Raw genomic sequence first — 18,012 nt, 5'->3', positions numbered from 1 at the left:
TGAGATAGTTCAGCCAAAGGGGTTACCCCAAAAATATTTTAGGAGATGCAAAGAGAAGAGCCAGTGGCAGAACAAGTGAACAACTGTTATACTGACAGGATAATAAGCAGAATAAAAAGGATCAAAAGGTGAAAAGAATGTTCCTGGAATACAAAGTAGCACTCCCCAGTATTATGAAACTACTGCAAAAGAACTGGCATGTATTAGATGAGGTTGAACACTTGAAAGATGTTGTAGGTATTGGCCCTCAAATAACATCTAAAAAGGCCAAATCATTGTGGGACTTACTGACGTTTAGTTATTTTGACCATGGAAGAGGAGAAACAAATTGGTTGCCAAGTAATACCAGGGGTTCATTAAGTGCAACTCCTATAAGGCATGTGTTGAATTGTAAAAATTATCAAACTTTTGAGGGTCAGAAAATTACAATCGATGACAGGATCACCTGCAACATGGACCACGTATTATATGTATTGAAATGCGGGTGTGACAAGCTGTATGTCAGGAGTACAATCAATAAATTGAAACTGAGAATCCTCCAGCATATGACAGCGATTACCAATGGAAATAGAAATTACCCCATGGTCTGTCATTTTGAACAATATAATGGAAGATTACTTTCAACTTTTGAGTACTATGGAATCAGGCATGTCAAAACACATCCATGAGGGGGAGATACAGAAAAGGAGCTACGGAGACAGGAGTTGCAATTGATAGTCACATTAAGAACAGAGACTCCCTGAGGTCATAATGCAGATGCTGAATTGTATGTTCACTTATAAAGCATGCTAGATTGGACATTTGACCTATTGTAATATTCCCTTTTTCGCACCTATTATATGTACTTTACCTTTTTGAACAAAGATGGCACTATTGTAACAGAAAAGATGATGGCACACAGCACTTTTCGTTCATTTTATAGGTAGTATATGTCATTCCATCTGGACAGAGCACTTTAAATACTACTCCAAGTATCAGTGTTGAACTATTTTGACATGTATACATATGTATCGGGTGCACATGGCACTTTCCTCCTTTTCTCATTTATATATGACTAAGATGTTTACAGGCAAGGGAAACCTTGAAATGAGTACATAGCATTAATAGGATGCATTTTGATAACTACAATTTGGCACTTTAAAAATGATGGGTCACCAAGGACCTATCACATGCTTGGGTCTGTTGTGTAACACGATTGGGATTAATCCAATAATATGAAGTTGAGGTTATCATTTACATTATTTATGTGCCTTAAATAATTGAAATTGAAGTACTGTGAGTAGAAGGATATGCAGTTTTGCACATCTCATTGATAATTGGTGGGTTACACTTATACATTGCGCAGTGGCACTTTAGACTCAAGGTTATAATTGGGAATTATAAGCACACATCTTTTATGTACTACTTAGGATTGGTTATACTTGACTGAATACATGCCATGATTTTAAGAACATTATGTACTGAAGAACAATTAATAATTAATGAGGGTCTGTGATGGCTTGTTGAGAAAAATGAGATTTGAACATACTGACATGTAGATATGTGCTCAGATTCCCGTAAATGAGAAGATAAGAAATGGATGCTGTATTTATTTGAATATTGCATGTGATAGTAGCTTGTGGAAACTTATGAGTATTTATTATATATTTTGTGATTGGAACATAATTTTTGATTAATGGATTGCAATTTAAAAATATGAAATACTGTATCCCATGCCAGATAAGATTGTGATATATATATATGTTGCAAAATAATTGGTCTGAAAAGCGGTGCACTCTGACTGACAGTGCCAGCATAGGGTTGAGACCAGGACCTCGAAAAGTAAGCCAACAAGAATTGGTGCACCCCCAGAACTAAAGGTTAGCAGATTCCATTTATTCACAGAGCAGCACTTCAAACACCACTATGCGTTTCAACATTGGTTCTCATTTACCTGCCTTATATAAAGACAGGGGGATTGTGGGAGTTATAGTTCAAATTTCAGAGTCCTTCTTTAAATGTTGCTAATCAATATTTGTGTTCTTCTCATTTCACAAGTAAACATAGTATGAGAGGTCATAACATCCTCTGTGTAGTTTATGCTCAGTGCTTTTATACTTGTACTTCCGTTAATGCATTCACATAGAGTTAATTCATTAGCAGAACCTGTGTTTGAACATTTCAGTAAAGTGTTCTCTGCAGGCATACTGTTCAAAAAAAGTATTTCCAGAATAATTCTTTGCCAGCCCCTTTGACCTCTGTCTCTGTGAAAGTAAAATTGTGATTTACTGCATTGCCTCGCGACCTTTTCCCCTAAATAATTATTCAGTTAGGGCTGCATTGGTATTGTGGCAGGATAATTGCAGGACTTCAACTCACCAAACATCTTGATAAGGGTGCCCACTGGGAGTGCAGCAATTCTTGTTGGCTTATATACATATGTGGAACCATTATGAATATATATACAATACAATACAATTGAGAGCAGTGGAGAACTAAGAAAAGAAAACATTGAAAAAATGTAAGGCATATCTTTGAATTATGTGCCCTTTGAGAAATGAAATTGACGGAACAAATGTGCTGATGCTTTATTCTAATGTGAATGAAAAATGTATTTACACTTATCACGATAGTGCAGCATGTGGTGAGATAATGGATGACAAAATGAGCTAAAAAAGTAAAGTACACTAACAAGTCTAATGCTCAGGGCTCAAGGAAGAACAATACAATAAAGTGCCATCCATTGTAATTGCTGTTGAGGTCTACTTGAAGGCGTAGAGCGGAAACGCGTCGGCCATGAAAATTAGTTTTAGTTTTGCACTTCTAGTAATATTGGTGTCCACGCAATAAATTAAAGAAAGAAGAAACTTTTTTCCATTTTCTTACCTGGTATGAGGGATTCTGTGCCACTATGTCGGAGGTGCACGAGGAGGACTCTGTGTGGGATCTGTCTATCTATCCATCTATCTATCTATCTATCTATCTATCTATCTATCTATCTATCTATCTATCTATAATATAGATAGATAGATAGATAGATAGATAGATAGATAGATAGATAGATAGATAGATAGATAGATAGATCTATCTATCTATCTATCTATCTATCTATAATATATATAGATAGATAGATAGATAGATAGATAGATAGATAGATAGATAGATAGATAGATAGATAGATAGATAGATAGATAGATAGATAGATCTATCTATCTATCTATCTATCTATCTATCATATATATAGATAGATAGATAGATAGATAGATAGATAGATAGATAGATAGATAGATAGATAGATAGATAGATAGATAGATAGATAGATAGATAGATAGATAGATATATGTATAATCATGACTGGAAAATTGAGGGTTGATCTGTCAAGCAACGTCTGAGAAAAAGGGGGGGTCCTAAAACACTTCTCCCCAATTGCCAGAGAGAATTTCAGATGGCACTTCAACAAAAATGGCTGAACAGAATTACACCAAATTTGATAGAAAGCTTGATCCTACCCAGAATGCATGCTTTTTTGTGATTAAGTGTAAATCTGTTCAGTAGTTTTTGAGAAATTAAGGCTCAAAATGTATAGGTATATTGACAGTTGCTCCCACGGGAGTCCTGGAAGACCGAAAATTAAAAAATACAGCTTTCCAATTTATCCAAGAAGATTTTTTTTTCTAGTTGGACTCTTGCTCCTGTGGAAATGAAATGGACCCATGGGAGCTGGTGCTCCAATTTGCTGGAAACAACAGTTTCAGAAATGTTGCAGCTGCCATTACAAGGCACTGGTACTTAGTCCCCATATCCTAAAATTAAAATTAAAAACATATAGAAGTGAGCAATGTAGAAGCACCATGACCTGCTGGGTCATGTGGTGGGGGTCCCAGAGGGACTCCCTTCCCCCTTTTGTCAAATCTAAGAGAAAAGAATTAAGGTTGTTGTGGTCAATCAGGAGTTCTGCAGGTACAGGAGAGGCAACAAAAAAAATTAAGGCACAGCTTTAGGGCTGTACTTAGTTTTTTATGGAGAGTGCACTTCCAATACACTATGAAGCCCCAGTATGTGGGCAACAACCTAATACATAAATTCTGCACTCAGTGCGCAAACTGTGTATAGAGCCCATTCCCTCTAGAAATCTAAAAACTCATCAGATGGCCAAGTCCCTACTATGCACAGTCTGCTCTCAGTATGCAGATTGTGCGTAGAGCCCACTCCCTCCAGACACAGAAGCACTATTTGATGAGAAAGCCCCTCCCTACTACGTAGTCAGTGGTGAGTGTGCAGATGGTGCAAAGAGCTCACTCCCTCCAGAGACCTAAGCCCTATAAGGTGGGCAAGCTCGTACTGGCACAGTCTACAGTCAGAGCGCAGACTGTGCGACGAGCGCACTCTCTTCAGATCAGCAAGCTCTAATAGGTGGGGAAGCCTGTACTATGCACTGTCAGTTCTGAGTGCGCAGTTTGCACGTAGAGCCCACTCCCTCCATACACCCAAGCCCCAATAGGTGGGCAAGCAGTGACTACCCACAACTAGCATTCAGTTTGAAAACTGTGCATAAACCCCACTCCCTCCAGACATGCAAGTCCTATTAGGTGGGCAAGCCCATACTACGTGTAGCCAGTGCTCAGTATGCAGACTGTGCATAGAGCTCACCCCCTCCAGAGTTCCAAGCCCCATTAGGTGGGAAAGCCCTTACTAAGCACAGTCATGGCTCAGCATGAAGACTGTGTATATAGCCCACACCCTTCAGAGATCCAAGCCCCATTAGGTGGACAAGGCTGTACTACGCACAATTAGAGCTCTGTGCACAGACATGTGCAGGGCCCTCTCTCTCCACACATGCAAGCCCTATTAGATGGGAAAGGCCCTTATATGCACAGTCAGTGTTCAATGCACAAACTTTGTGTAGAACCCACTCCCTCCAGAGGCCCAAGCCCTATTAAGGGGTAAAGCGCCTACTATGCTCAGTCTGCGCTCAGTGTGCAGACTGTGCATATAGCCCACTCCTGTAAGAGACTGAACCCTCATTAGATGGGCAAGCCCCTACTACCATAGTCTGAGCTCAGTGCACCGGTTACTCGTACAGCCCACTCCATCCAGAGATCCAAGTCTCATGTGGGCAAGCCCCTACTGTGCAAAGTCTGAGGTCACTGCAAAGACTACACATAGAGTCCACTCATTCGAGGCACTCAAGTCACTCTAGGTGGGCAAACCCCCTACCCCCGCCTACCCACTCTGTGGAACACCGTACAGAAAGGTCGCTTCATTCACATACTCAAACCTCCTTACGCAACCACAGTTAAGTATGTTAGTCATATTTTACTTTATGTTAAAGAAATCTTGATATTGACTGAAAAAATCAAAGATTGAAATGACATTATATAAAGGGTGGTTCTTTATGAAAAAAAATCCTTGGGAATTCATTGAAAATAAACAATGATTAAAGTAACATTATAGTTAGGTCTGCAGTTTTACAGGGAGGGGGCACAAGATATAGGCCCTCATTATGAACATGGCGGTTGGGCCCGCCATGCCAGCAGTGGCAGTAATTACCTCCACCGGTATGGCGGCCCAGCCGCCAGATAATATTCGTGGCAGAACCACCACTTCTGTAATTCCACCACCGCCAAGCTTCTGCTGCCAGGTAGCCTGGTGATGGTGGAGTTACATATCCGACAGGGCAGTGCTGCCCGCCGGATAATGTACCTGGTTCCACCAGCCTTTCCCTTGTGGTTACCTCCGCCAGGGAAAGGCTGTCGGAATGGGTGCCTCGGGCCCCCGCCGCCCTGCTACATTGCCACCAGCTCCATGTGGAGCTGGCGGCAATGTACAGGCCCTGCATTCAGCTGGGCCGGCTGGCGTAAACACCGTTTCCGCCCACCGGCCCAGCTGAATGAACATTATGTGGCCGTCAGGGTCTCCTGCACGCTGGCGGTCTGTGTTGATGGCCAGTGCCGGACTCGACGGATTTTCCTGCCGAGTTCATAATGAGGCCCATAGTTAGCTCAGTGAATTATAACTGGTGATTTTAATTTTTTTAGTTGAATATTGTATTCCTTAACTGACATTGTCACCTAACAACCTTTGTTGTTTCTTTGAATTTCTAAGTGTTTGTTTAACTTAAAGTAAGATCTAATTACCTGATCATTACCCGACATAAATATTACATCACTTTAATCTTTGATTTTTCCAGTAAATTTCTTGTTTTTTTTAACGTAAAGTAACACATTATTATCACTCCTAACTATAACGTCACTTTAACCTTTGTTTTTTTCAGTGATTGTGTATATGTATGTGTTTATACCTTATACACTAGATCACAGTAGCATGCCAAGCTGCCACAGTGAACAGTGATGTGAATAAAGTCTAGATCCCTGTCTACTGTGGCCAAATTGCACTCCTCCTTTTGAGCAACAAATTATCAGTGCATTCATTCAGTGAATGCATATAAGAACTATGAGTAAAAAAAAAAAGCAAGAGTTTAAGATAAATGCACAGTGCCTTTTAGGCTTGGAATATTTGGATATTTGGAGTTCCTGTATAATGGAGTAATAAAAAAAAATCTACAGGAAATGTACTTATTTCAAAGTAATAGAGGAGTGCAAAAGGAATAAAACAAGGCTATTCTTAGCTACAGTAACATTTTATACAAATCCCTGTTAAACTGCTACATTCGACGCAGGCTGGTTCTCAGGAATTCAGGAGATTTTTACAATACTTGATCGCCTCTAAAAGGCGAGTAGATTAGGTAGATTCGAGCACATGTTAGACGGCCTGACATGCGAGGGACTCTGCCATACTCTACCCGTCTTTCAAAGGCAGCCCCTTTGGGGAAATATTGCACAGGCCAGCCTAAATCTACTGAGTGTCATACCCGAAAAGCAGAGATTAGTACACGAGCAAGAGTAATAGAGCAATAATATTGCATCCTTATTGTTCAGCTAACTGAAACCATATACAAGCTCCAAAAAGACCATTCCAGTCGTTCCACAAAATATAAGAATTCTATGGAAAGGAACACGACAACATGTTTGACATGTAGCGATAAAGGCAACTCATTTCTCAAGGCAGGAGAGTAAAGATTTTTCTATCTATTGCATCAAGAATTTTCAATTCAATTAAGGACACGGAGGCGAGGATTATGCTTTCTCTTTCTTTACTGACTTAAACAGCAGCCAATCAAATACAAGTAACAGAAAAAACTACAACACCCAGGATGCCTAACATCCTGTCAGATGGTCCAATCACCGTCCATGTCCTCTGCTATGAGTCCTTTGACCTATGAAGTCACTTCCTCTTTCTTTGTTCAAACAGATAAGATCAACTTGAAAAAGAAACTTCTTACGCCATCCCGAAATCCAGAGTCATGAACTTCTTCTCCATACTGAAGAGCCGAAACTTGGATGGCTCCATGCCGGATAAAACAACTGGTTAGAACATTATAACCCAAACTTTCCTTGAGGTTACGAATTTCAGGCGTTCTTCTGATCAGAAGCTGTAACAATAAACAGGTAGGTAATATCCCATAAAATATACATAGTCTCAAACTTTATAATTGACAATAATGGGAGGGTTAAATGACAATATATCATAAGATATGCACAATAAATGATAATAAATATTCAATATATATAACAAGGGAGGGATAATCCTCGCCTCCGTGTCCTTAATAGAATTGAAAATTCTTGACGCAATAGCTAGAATTTTTTTTATTCTATGTCAGGACCGGAGGCTCCGATTATGCTAGTTTAAAGCTGTTCCATCACCACACTAGCTACATCCAATACCGGTTTATGATAAAACTTACGAAAAGTATTTTCTGAAGACCAATCAGCCGCTTTCATTATGTCCTCTAAACGAGAACCTAAGGCAAATGATTTTGAAGCCATAGCCCCTCTAGCAGAATGGGCCCCAAATACAGAGGTGTCAATACCTGCTTCACTCATCAGCCATCTCATCCATCTAGCTAAAGTAGCTGAGGAAACTGGTTTAAAAGGTTTTTGCAAAGCAATTAACAATTGACCTTTAGCATCCTGTCGAAATTCTTCTTTGACAACTTCATAATCCTTTAAACACTGAACAACACATAATTTTGGATTTTCCGTATAAACTGGATAGGATACTACCCTGCAATTTTGTTTTAGTTCTTCTTGTCACCGAAAAGGAGACTCCTTCTGGTGAAAAAGTTCTACCTGCTAAATCTAAGGCTCTGACGTCCGAAACTCTTTTGCAAGAGACAAGGCATAAAAGCATGGTCAGTTTAGCTGAAAGCTGCTTGCGAGACAAATATCTGTTGGCAGGCCAAGAATCAAGGAATTTTAAAATAATCTTAACATTCCATAACACAGTATATTTAGCTTGAGGGGGTTTAGAAAGACGTATACCCCTCAAAAGCTTGCAAATTAATGGATGTTCTCCAATGGGCTTATCTTCTAACTGAGAATGTCCTGCTGAAATGGCAGATCTAAAATTGTTGACCGTCCGATAAGCCAAACCTGAACTAGCTAGTTCTGCTAGAAAGTTAACAATCAAACCAATATGTGCTTCCACTGGACTGGCACCCCTTCCATCACACCAACTAGACCATCTGCGCCAGGCTGAATCATATCTCTTATGGGTACTACCGGCCCAGGCCTGTTTAATGAACTCCGCAGCTTGTTGCGAAACATCTGGGGTATTCCATCTCGACCTGAAATTAACCAGACTAGAAGTGTTAACTTCCCTGACAAGATCAGAGGATGTTGAAGGCCCTCTGGACTCAAGAGAAGATTCGGACGAGGAGGAATCAGAAGAGGAGAGGCACAGGCTAAATGAAGAGCACTGGGGAACCAAGGCTGTGCTCTCCAAAACGGAGTCACAAGAACAATCTCTGTTTTCTGTCTCCGCACTTGAGACAGAACTCTGGCAATCATCAGAAAAGGAGGAAACGCATAACCTCGAAACTGGGACCAGTCCTGAAGAAAGGCATCTGTCTTTAATGCATAAGGGTCTGGACGGCAACTGTAAAACTTTTGAATTTGGCAATTGAGTCGTGAGGCAAACAGGTCCACTTTGCAACTGCCCCATTCCTTGACTATCCGAGCAAAAACCAGAGGATCTAACTTCCAGTCGCTGGAGTCTGATAGGTATCTGGAGTTCCAGTCTGCTATGATATTCTGGTCCCCAGGCAGGTATTCCGCTATAACTACTAAACGCTGAGTTAGGCAAAAATGCCAGAAGTCCTTGGCAATCTCCGCCAGTATTCTGGACTTCGTGCCTCCCAATTTGTTGACATACCTCACTGCTGATAGATTGTCCATCCATAATAGTATGCAACAATCTGTTTTCTGCAGGGAGAGGCTCTTTATGGCAAATTAACCCGCTAGAGGTTCCATGCAATTGATGTGAAGGGATTGTTCCCATTCTAACCATCTGCCCCCCGTCACTAGGGAGTTGCAGCAAGCTCCCCAACCCCATCTGCTGGCATCGGATTCTATCACTACCTCCGGGCGAGAGCCGAAAATCGCCCTGCCGTTCCAAGCTTCCATTGGATGAAGCCACCATTGAATTTCTGATCTTACTTCGGTAGTCAATGGGATTTGTTCTGAGTAACTCAGACCCTGTTGTAAATGTCTGATCTTGAGCCTTTGAAGTGCTCGATAATGTAGGGGTTAAAACTGATCTCAATTCCCGCTTGATGTTGCGTATCTTCTGAGAGGGAAGGAGGAGTTGACATAAAATGGAATTTATCTGGAATCCCAGAAACTCTATTATCTGTGAAGGTTTCAACAATGACTTCTGTACATTGATCAGGAAACCTAAATCCTGTGGGAGACTGATGGTCCAATCCAAGTGCGAGATTAGGACTTGAGGGGACTGAGCCATCAGCAGAATATCGTCCAGATATATAATCAATCTGACTCCCTTGGTTCTGAGTCATTCCATCACTGGTCTCAGTAGCTTTGTGAAGCACCAAGGGGCTGACGATAGACCGAATGGGAGTGCCAGGAACTCCAGGCATTGACCCTTCCACTGAAATTGTAGAAATCTCCTGTGGGGAGGAAAAATTGGAATCGACAAGTAGGCATCTTTTAGATCCAGACGCACCATCCAATCCCCTTCTAACAGGATGTCCCTTAGCATGTGGATACCCTCCATCTTGAAATGTCTGTATAGGATCCACTGGTTGAAATCCTTTAGGTTCAAGACTAAGCGATGACTTCCTCCCTTTTTGTCTACTACAAAAATAGGGCTGAGGAAACCGAAAGGATGAGGGGAAGCAAATTGTACGGCTCCTTTGTCTAAGAGAGCTTGCACTTCTTTGTCTATAAAATCTTGATTTGCTTTGGAAAAACACATTAGTAATGGGGGGGAGAGTTGTTTGGGGGTACTGACAAACTCCAGTCGAATTCCCTCTACCGTTTGGAGAACCCATGGATCTCTGGATATCCGTGTCCAATTTGTTAAGCAAGATGCAATTCTGCCCCCAAGTTTGACCTGAGAAAAATGAATAATGCTCACCTGTGAAACTTGAGTCTTGAATGGCTCCTTGTTGTCCCCTGCGATGACCCCTGCGGAAGCGGGGTCGACCCCCTCTAGGTCGTGTGGGGTAGAAGGTGGAGTCTTGATCTCCGTACCAACCACCTCTGCCTCTTGGGTAGTAGTTTTGGGGACTGTTAAAGGAGCTGCGGCCGGACGTACGTCCCCCGTAACGACCGGCCCTGCCAAAAAGGCCTCGTTGGAAAATCTTCTTGAGTGACATTTGTGCTTTGTCAAGAGAAGAAAAAGTGGAGCAGAACTTGGCTAGGTCTTTGATGAATGAGGATCCAAAAAGCAGTCCTTCAGCCGAAGGTCCCGCTTCTGAGAAGATCCGATAATTTGGGATCAATGCGCATAAGCACCGATTTCCTTCGTTCTGCTGAAATGGCACAGTTAGAATTTCCTAATAGGCACACAGCTCTTTGTGCCCACCCGATAAGGACATCGGTGTCCACCGGAGAACCAGATTCTTTGGCTACATATGTCAATTCCAGGATTTTAGTCAAAGGACCTGAAAGGTCCAATAGTTTGTCTTGGCAGCTACGCCATGAGCGGTCTAAACCTTTTTTGGGGTCTTTGGCGAATTTTTTCATGAAGGTGACCATGGTGGGGTCTATCTCTGGAGTCTCCGAAACCTTGCCCTCCAGGTCAGGTCTGGGGCACTCCGCCTTCAGGCGTGACCTAACTTCTTTATCGAAACTTTTTCGCCAATTGGCTTGAACATATTGCGCTACTTCGGGAGGGGGAACCCAATTGGAGGACCTGGGATGAATAATTTCTGTAGTACCAAAGTCTAGAACCTGGAACGGGGGGGGCATTTTCTTACTTTTCTTACTTGGTACAGGAACATCAGAAACATCTGAATCGTCAGAGGAGGAAGTCTTATCAGAGGAAGAGGTAGAAAGGGGAGTTCCTTTTTTCGAACTGTAATTGTGTTCGCCACTGCGTTTTCTCCGCAGTTTCTCGAAAGCATCAGCGTGAATAGCACTGACCTCTGCTCCTGGTTCCAAATTTTTCGCTTTATCTTTTACTTTTTTATGTTCTTGTTGTCCCTGAGACCAACCCTGTGATCGAGCGAGGTCAAATATTTGCCCAGAGAAAGGGCCCAGAGCTCTCACTAGAGCATCATTAACTGATTGTTGGGCCCTGGTATCAAGGGCTTCCACCAGATCAACTTCAAGTTGATTGCCCAACTCCTCTGTGTAGTACTCGGCTTCTTGCTCATACCATTGAGCCATGGTTCAATAGAGCAACAACAGTATTGAGGAGGAAAAAATATTTTAAAACAAGAGTCCAACTGGGGGAGCGCAAAACCCCTAAGTTCAGGCCAGGAATAGAGCCCTTAGATTAAAGTGTGGAGGGAGCAACCTGAAATGCACTCTAGGCAGTAGCCTGGTCTTTATTTTACAACCCAGTCAGCTTTTATAATCTGCTGGGCGTCAGGGAGCAAATTTAATTAAGGGAAAAGGCACAGACGAGCACGCAGCACACACGAGCCGATCGAGCTCCAAATCTGGAAGAGATCGGCTCGATAATGCGTGCGTGCGCGTGTGCGCGCTAAAAATAGAAAAGAGACTGCCCGAGGGCAGCTCAGCTCCTGCTCCCGCTCCACAAAAGGTCGGGCTGCAAAAATTGGCAAAACGCCAATAATACTAAGCGCGAGAGCGCTTAAACACATACCATGAAAGCGCGCTGAATCGCGACGCTTATTTAGGCAAATTACACACTCTAAAACACTTGTAATACATCAATAATAAAGGAGAGAAAATAATCATGTACTTATCTGCTGCGAAGCAGCAAAGAAAGAGGAAGTGACTTCATAGGTCAAAGGACTCATAGCAGAGGACATGGACGATGATTGGACCATGTGACAGGATGTTAGGCATCCTGGGTGTTGTAGTTTTTTCTGTTACTTGTACTTGATTGGCTACTGTTTAAGTCAGTAAAGAAAGAGAAAGCATAATCGGAGCCTCCGGTCCTGACATGGAATTGGAAGCAAAGCCGTCCGATTCTAACGAGAAGTATTAGAGGACAGCACCTTACCAGATTTTCTTTAAAAAAAATTGACTGAAAAGTCATAGACTTATAGCTGAGTCTGAAGAAGAATTTACAAAACATCCCAATGCTTCCAGGTCAGGCACGAGACCTACCAGCATTACAGTTCCATAGCAGCAAAACACTATGACAAATAGGAACACGGTTTGTTAGTCACAAGGACCGAAAGGATTTCCCATCCCATTCATCACCAAATTCACCTCCATCCTACCAGGGGTTTCTACTAGTCGGCCAGCCGTGGATAATGCAGCAAATAAAAACAAGGGTAAGTTGGTGACCAGGTGGAATGCGGATTAATAAGAGAAGCATTGGACTATAGATGGATTTAGAGTTATCAACTCTGCAATATACATGAACCAGAGTCGAAAAAGTTCTTCTGTCCCTACAAATATAAATAAATCAAAGTGATGCTAACAGTGATATTATACCTCTGTGTCTTAGAGAATAAAAATATAACAAGCAAGCAAGAGTTCTCACAGCAGGAAGAGGAAAGGCAAAATGCCAGGCAGAAAGCTCATATACGCTGTTTTGGTTGCACGTCCCATGAGTTTCCGCTCAGCTATATTTCGCCGGATCTTACCTGGGATGGCTTTTATGCAGGGATCTCCAGGTCGGATCGAGTGTATGCCAGCAATAGGAACGATGGAATGTACATCACGAAAATATACTAACCAACTACACTGCTCTGGAAAGTAAAGGCAAAGGCAGAAAATAAAACATTCATGAAAATGTCCATTTCCCATGACAAATTGCACACTTTTCAAGATTCAAACACCGTATAATACACCATCTCTAAACCAAACGTGGGGTATCTGAGCCGAAATGACCTGATGGCCGAAGCTAATAGGTGTACATCCTATTAATGTTCTGTGTTTCAGTTTATCGGAAAAGTGCATTTTATAAAATATTATGTTTGATCTATGATTTTATAGTTATGCATTACATAAGATAAAAAAAAGGTAAATTCACGTTATTTTTAAAATAAATTTGATATTGCCTGTTACAAATTGTGCACCATCACACACAACATCTAGGCCAACTGTATAAAACGCACACTGTAACAAACACCATGGCCCATATTTATGGGCTTTTGACCCAGGGCAGCGTAGCAAGTCACCTTGCTGCGCACCCTGCGTCAAAGGAAAAGGACAGGAATGTGTTGTATCTCTGCCATAAGGCGCATTCCTCTCATTTCCCACTGTGCTGGCACCGTACCCTTGTACCATGGTGCACTTTTCCATTTCATCTTTACTCATGAAAGATTTCTGTCACAAAAAGCACAGCAGTGAACTTGATTATCCCACAACACAATTTATGGAAGTGACCAGAGTTCTCACCTAGATGTCAGCCAAAGTGATATGCGCATCAAACGTTTAATCCCAGACCTCCAGGCCTACACCTTATGATTCCCTTATCAGCTCCATCTCCCTTCCTGAGGTGCATCCAGGTCCCTTCCTTATGATCTATCATTGAATCAAGGAGCAGTCTTTTGAAGAGTAAAGGCAATCGTCTCATTTTCCTCCAATGTACATCACCACCCAGCTCACAGTAATGCAGAAATACTCAAATCTGTATCTGGGTATTCCTCTGCTCCTCGTGTCTTCACCTGGCAGTCCTGGGTTTCCCAAAATGGAATTCAGGCTCTTCCATGTAATATACCATTGTAGGCACATTTCCTTAGTGTACATTCACATCATGACTAGTACCTCCATTCATTTTACCATAACATGTACACATGCGCGCGCACACACGCACACACACACACACACACACACAGTCTGTGCACACTGTTCACCACAGAAGATTTTCTATTTTTAACCAGGGTATGCTATTTACAAACACACACTCTGTCAGCACACACCCACCATGTGCACACTGCACAGCACTTCACCCTTCATGTGTTGTGCTTCACTGCAGTGCGCATATACCCAGCACATGCTCTCATTACGCATGCACTACACATCACTACATTTCTTATGTCCTGTACTCCTTCCAGGCATGAATACAGCCAGCACATGCAGTAAATCTCACATGTAGTGCTCTATATATGTACTGTAGCTTTCCCTGGTACACACACAAACAACATAGAGTCACTAATCCTGCGGTGCACAGCACTCACCTTTACCATGCAGAGGATTTTTCCAACCCAATAGAACTTATGAATTATACCTGTTGTTGGAGGTATACCTATATTAGTCCCTCTGCATGCTTACTCTAATTTCAATTGATACCCACTCTCAAGATGCAAGCCTAGTAGTTTATGGTGCTTTCCAGAGGGCTATCCAATGTCAGGCACTAGACAAAAGTGCATCAAAAAATGAAATCATGGTTAACAGTGGTGAGAGGAGTCCACAGAACTCCTCATAATGGGTGCTTCTGAGATGCATCTCAGAAATGTTCAGGATTATTAACACTACTGCATGAATAACCGGTTCCCAGTTCTTTTGAAGGATGGTGGAACTGCAAAGCTTGTATGCCTGACGTCACCCTGTGAACAGTGTTGTGAAATGGCAGAATTCTCATATGATCCTGGCACAAAGGAATTAGGGGATGTTAAGGACACTAATCTCTGGTACTATACAATCATGTACCTTGTTCTAGGATCTGCAAGTCTCTTTTATTCTAGGGCCACAAACCCATGATATACAGCTGAGACAAAAGACACTCCTTGACCCCAACCACCAGACTATTGTCAAAAAACGTTTGTCATCTAACCATATGTACTGCAGTTCAAACAGACAGAGTTTGAGGTCAATTTGTTTTAAGTAGATATCACTCTGGAGACTTCTGTAAATTGTAATTCATACTTTTTTTGCTAAAAACTCAAAATCTTTTATCTTTCAGAAAAAAGGCCAACACATGTTTATCCTGTCTAAGTGATGTCGCTTCATCTGGGCCAAATAGTAATTAAATTACACTTTAAAAAAAGAATCTGATTGTTGATAGAGCCACAACAAATAAATAGAACAATGTCCAAAATTAGTCCAGATAGAAAAAGATAGAACACAACATAGAGAAATATTCAAAATACATTATCACAAGCTGTATGAAAATTAATTACAACCAATCAAAATTGGCGTATCCATCAGTAATTAAAAAGAATCATCAAATGATTATGCAACTACTACTCCTTAAGTGCTAAAAGTATTTAAAAACTAATAGTCCAAAGATTAACAAAAACGATTCTAATGTGGGTCCTAGAAAGCTCTTGGTTCCACAAGTGGTGCTATACAAAATTGTTGAAACAAACACTAATGAGCGCGCAACTTAGTAAATGCATGAGAGTTGCAAACACAGAAGCTATTGACAAATATGAGGTAGATTCAGAAAAAGGAAAGCCCAACTCCCAGTCCACAACTTTCAGTCAATCATAAAAATAATCTCACCAAGCTTTGTGAATCAAAGATGACTCTACCCGTAAAAAATACTGTGACGATTTGGAACTCGGAGACGAGGCGCAGACGTATCCCGGGGGCACCTTCGGGTCCGGCAAAGCTCACCCAGAAATATTCGACAAAGTTGTAGGCAATCGAGAGAGGACCAATGCAGAAGCAGGATGGTTTTTTAAACCCGGAACAAACTCACCAGGGAAAGAACGGTTTTCTCCCGGAGGAGACGACGCGTACAGACTGGAGTGTCAGATGGGCGGAGCAGAGGAGGAGACGCCAGGAAAAAAAAGACGCAGTGCAGAGAGGCCAACCAATCCTCGAGAAGAACTGGAGAGAGGTGCAGGAGGTGAGACTGAGTGAGCAGCCCGCCCACGCTCTGGGAAGAGTGTGGCCCAGTCCGGTACGGTCCTAATTCAGGATGGGGGCTGGGAATAACGGGAACGAGGGTTTTATCAGGCACTAAGGGGAGAAGGCAGGAGGGGAACGGAACAATTGCATTTCAAACACATCTACACTGTAGTTATTTCTATGTTACTGTTTAATATGTTTTGATTGGCTATCCTTTTGATTTACACAATTTCACGGGCACCAAGGGACTGAGAGATAGAGAAAACTGAGATAAAAAGGTCTAAGAAGCAGAAAAGGAAAAAATAATAAATATAGGGGAGAAAGGAAAAGAGAGACCAGTGAAATAGGAGAAAACAACAGAAAACTGATGAGACATTCCTGAACTCAGGAAGAAAGAAAGAAGCAGAAATAGAGAGAGAGAAAAGCAGAAGGAAAACAATAACAAGAACAGAGAGGGAAAGATAAATCCAGAAAGAAAGAAAAGAGAAGACCCGAAGACGGAAAGAAAAGGGGCAGACAAGACAAAGGAAAGAGAGAGAGATAGGGAGAGAGATAGAGTATATCACTAGTAATATCTACCTCCTAAACCACCATTTCTGTATTCTTCTTTCCTTCCATGCGCCTCCTGAGTCACCACCTGGAAAAGAAGAATAAAGAGGGTGAAGACCGTACGAGAGGAAAGAAAAGAAAAAAAAGAGAGAGAGAAGAAAGAAGAAGAAAATAATTGTAGAACAAAAAACGGTATCATACTTATGCCAAATTAATAAAAGTATCATACACCACGGTAACGCCTAGGCGCCTCCATTACTCTGACACTGTCCCTGATACGTTTCACAGATACATCACAGGCAAAAGTAATATTCTACAATTAAAAAAAGAAATGTTCAATCTAAGGAAAAGTAAAGAAAAGAGAAAAAAAAGTAAACCTGCACAGCCTGATGCTACACTACCTATGCAAAACATTATATAGACATACAGTATACCTTTTGAATAATCTCTTGCTGAGTAACAACTAAAATTGAAAAGGCCAATTCAATCATGCATATACACGGGTGATTTACTGAAGATCCATTGGTGACTTACTGAAAACACAAAGTATAAGGTCTATTGTTAAATACTGGATATGGCAGCATACATAGTTTCAAGTTGTTTTCCAGTTCTTATCTGTATCTGTAGCTCTTACAATGAGATCTACAATAATCGAAAATCGATTCCGTAATACAACTGTAAGAAAGAGCTAAATAAGTTTGAAATTTTACAGCACATTAATTCATTAACTTGATAGTTTATCACCTCCATTGCTGCTATTGCTGTTATAATACCATATATATTTTTTTTTTAAGTGGTTTTAAAAGTTTCTGTTAATACATTTTAATGGCAGGACAAGCAAATATAGGGGGTCATTACGACCTTGGCGGGCGGCATTAGCCGCCCGCCAAGATCTGACCGCCATGCGGCCGCCAATGCGGCCGCACCCCCGCCGCGGCCATTTGGAGATCTCTGCTGGGCCGGCGGGCGGAAACCTGGTTTCAGGCCCGCTGGCCCACCGGGGATCACGGCTGCAACATAGGAGCCGGCTCCAAATGGAGCCGGCGGTGTTGCGGCCGTGCGACGGGTGCAGTTGAACCCGTCGCGCTTTTCACTGTCTGCACAGCAGACAGTGAAAAGCCGCATGGGGCCCTCTCAGGGGGCCCCTGCACTGCCCATGGCATGGGCAATGCAGGGG

General features: G+C 41.9%; 1 long non-coding RNA gene across 1 annotated transcript in view; it reads right to left on the bottom strand.

Moving 5' to 3' along the window:
* Positions 1-17,220, bottom strand: part of LOC138258746 (uncharacterized) — a 77,562-nt gene extending 60,342 nt beyond the window's left edge. Inside the window, exon 1 of the long non-coding RNA XR_011198544.1 lies at positions 16,866-17,220. This is a non-coding gene — a long non-coding RNA (uncharacterized lncRNA). The remainder of the gene's footprint in view (positions 1-16,865) is intronic.
* Between the last annotated feature and the right edge of the window lie 792 nt (positions 17,221-18,012).

This window comes from Pleurodeles waltl, chromosome 9, assembly GCF_031143425.1.
Source record: "Pleurodeles waltl isolate 20211129_DDA chromosome 9, aPleWal1.hap1.20221129, whole genome shotgun sequence".
Classification (NCBI taxonomy): Eukaryota; Metazoa; Chordata; class Amphibia; order Caudata; family Salamandridae; genus Pleurodeles; species Pleurodeles waltl.
This window is presented reverse-complemented; position numbering and strand designations above follow the sequence as displayed.